Source organism: Sinocyclocheilus rhinocerous, unplaced genomic scaffold (genome assembly GCF_001515625.1).
Source record: "Sinocyclocheilus rhinocerous isolate Xijiao unplaced genomic scaffold, SAMN03320098_v1.1 scaffold606, whole genome shotgun sequence".
NCBI lineage: Eukaryota > Metazoa > Chordata > Actinopteri > Cypriniformes > Cyprinidae > Sinocyclocheilus > Sinocyclocheilus rhinocerous.
Window position 1 is genome coordinate 331,540 of NW_015661919.1, and position 2,000 is coordinate 333,539.

The 2,000-nt window shown below is 36.9% G+C and overlaps 1 long non-coding RNA gene across 1 annotated transcript in view; it reads left to right on the forward strand.

Annotated features, from left to right (window-relative positions):
* The window catches only part of LOC107726928 (uncharacterized), a 115,119-nt gene that overhangs the window by 78,471 nt on the left and 34,648 nt on the right, over positions 1-2,000 (forward strand). Inside the window, exon 3 of the long non-coding RNA XR_001638309.1 lies at positions 1,419-1,475. This is a non-coding gene — a long non-coding RNA (uncharacterized LOC107726928). The remainder of the gene's footprint in view (positions 1-1,418; positions 1,476-2,000) is intronic.

Here is a 2,000-nt window from a genome sequence, read left to right on the forward strand (position 1 = left end):
CAGCTGAAAACGAAACCCCGTCGTATTCTGCTGAAGTTGAACTCGAAGGAAATGAAGTGAACCCTGGCCATATGTATGCTCTATTATGCAGTGTAAGCTGTGTTTGCCTAGGGAGACCAAACTAGCAGCTTATAAAATCTCGACATCAACCCTTTGCAAGCATGTAGAGGTAAGGTAAATACTTCGTAAATGCATCGTTGCATTGGTGGTTAAAATTAAGTTTTGACAGTTTAGCAAAAGGCTTTGCACAAATTAGCCGAAAAGACTGGTGCAGGGTGTGCGATATATATTTTATATAATTTTTTGCCAAAAAAACAAACAAAACACTCCTACAGAGACAGAGTGCCGTGAAGTCTAGTAGATTAGACTAGTGCACGCGCGCATTTAGAGTGCGTTCTTTCACTGCGTGATTCAGTCTGTTGAAGTGTATTTAGAATGATCACAAAATTGAAGATATAGGGGCAGAAAATGTATATATTTATATCATTTCATATAGTAAATCAATATCACACGAAGAGTGCCGTTTTTTCCTCCAAAAATCAGAATGATTACATATAGATTTTTTTTTACAACAGTTCAATAAACAAGAAGTTAATTAAGAGACTTGCGTTTTAGAATATGCAAACATTCACTTAATCTTATGTCAAAAACGGCTGTGTTAATGTTTCTTGTCTTGTCACATTCAATTACAATTAACACAAATCACCTAAAAGATAATGATAAAGGTTATTTTCAATTCAAATCACTGAAATATGACCAAAAAAGTTGAGTTGTTTGCATCACTGTGTATTACCATTGGTCATTTCTATTATAACACGGTTGTCAAATTTGAAGTGTTTATCTACTTACAGCTTATCTCACATTCTTTCACCATTAAAACTGAAGAGGTGCACTGGATTTCATGTCCGGCTTCTGTAAAGAGTAAAGCCCACCTTCTTTGATTTGACTGGCAATCTCAATCGTTTTGACATTGACGTGTGCTTTAAGACTCTTTTTCTCTCTTCAAAAAAACTGAGGGGGACAATTTGGCCTGATTCTTGGAGGGGACTTGTCCCACATCAGTGTTTCATTCCTGAATGAAACTCTTTTTGAACAAATCAGTTGAGTGAATGATTCAATGACTCACTCAAAAATACAGTCGCTTGTTTCATTCTTAAATTAATCTGTGTATTTGAACAAGTCGGTTTCATAATATTATATAATATTTCATAATATCATATAATATATCATTTATTATTTATTAAGATTTATGTTTACAATTTGGGGGTTTTGAGATTTGAGATCTAACTAAACAAACAAACAAAATGGTTTCATGGATGTGTTTTATGTGCACAAGTACATTTATGAATGCCTGCTGGGAGTGTGTATGAATGCATATGTATGGCTCAGTTCATTGATGTGCTTCCTCTTTCTTTCAGGCGCAGATTATCCTTCTGTGTGGTGAGACAGGAAGAGCATCAGCACTGGCACTTAAGGTAAGATAAGACTCAGTATGTGGGAGCAGTTCTAATATATCTCTCCCAGCTGTATTTCTTCCACACACAAACATTCACACGTTGCATTTCCATGTTTTGTGGGGACATTCTATAGACGTAATGATTTTTATACTGTACGAACTGGAATTTCAATCCTATTTCCCTAACCCTACCCCTAAAGATTTTCAAAAAAAAGATCATCCTGTATAGGATTTATAAGCTTGTTTCCTCATGGGGACCAAAAATATGTCCCCACAAGGTCAAAAATTACTTGTGTTATACTATCCCTATAACCAGGGGCGTAGATTACGCGGGGGACACGGGGGATGTGTCCCCCCCCACTTTTAATATCACGTAAACTCGTCCCCCGCACTTTTTCGAGCAAGTGTGTTCGCCTAGCGGTTTTCAAGAGCCGGTGTGAATCAATATATATTTAAATTCAAAGAGACAGGATAGTCTGTGCATGATCTGATGTTTTATTCGGACCCAGAAACAGGCGAGATGAACATCGCGGAGCGCTAAACA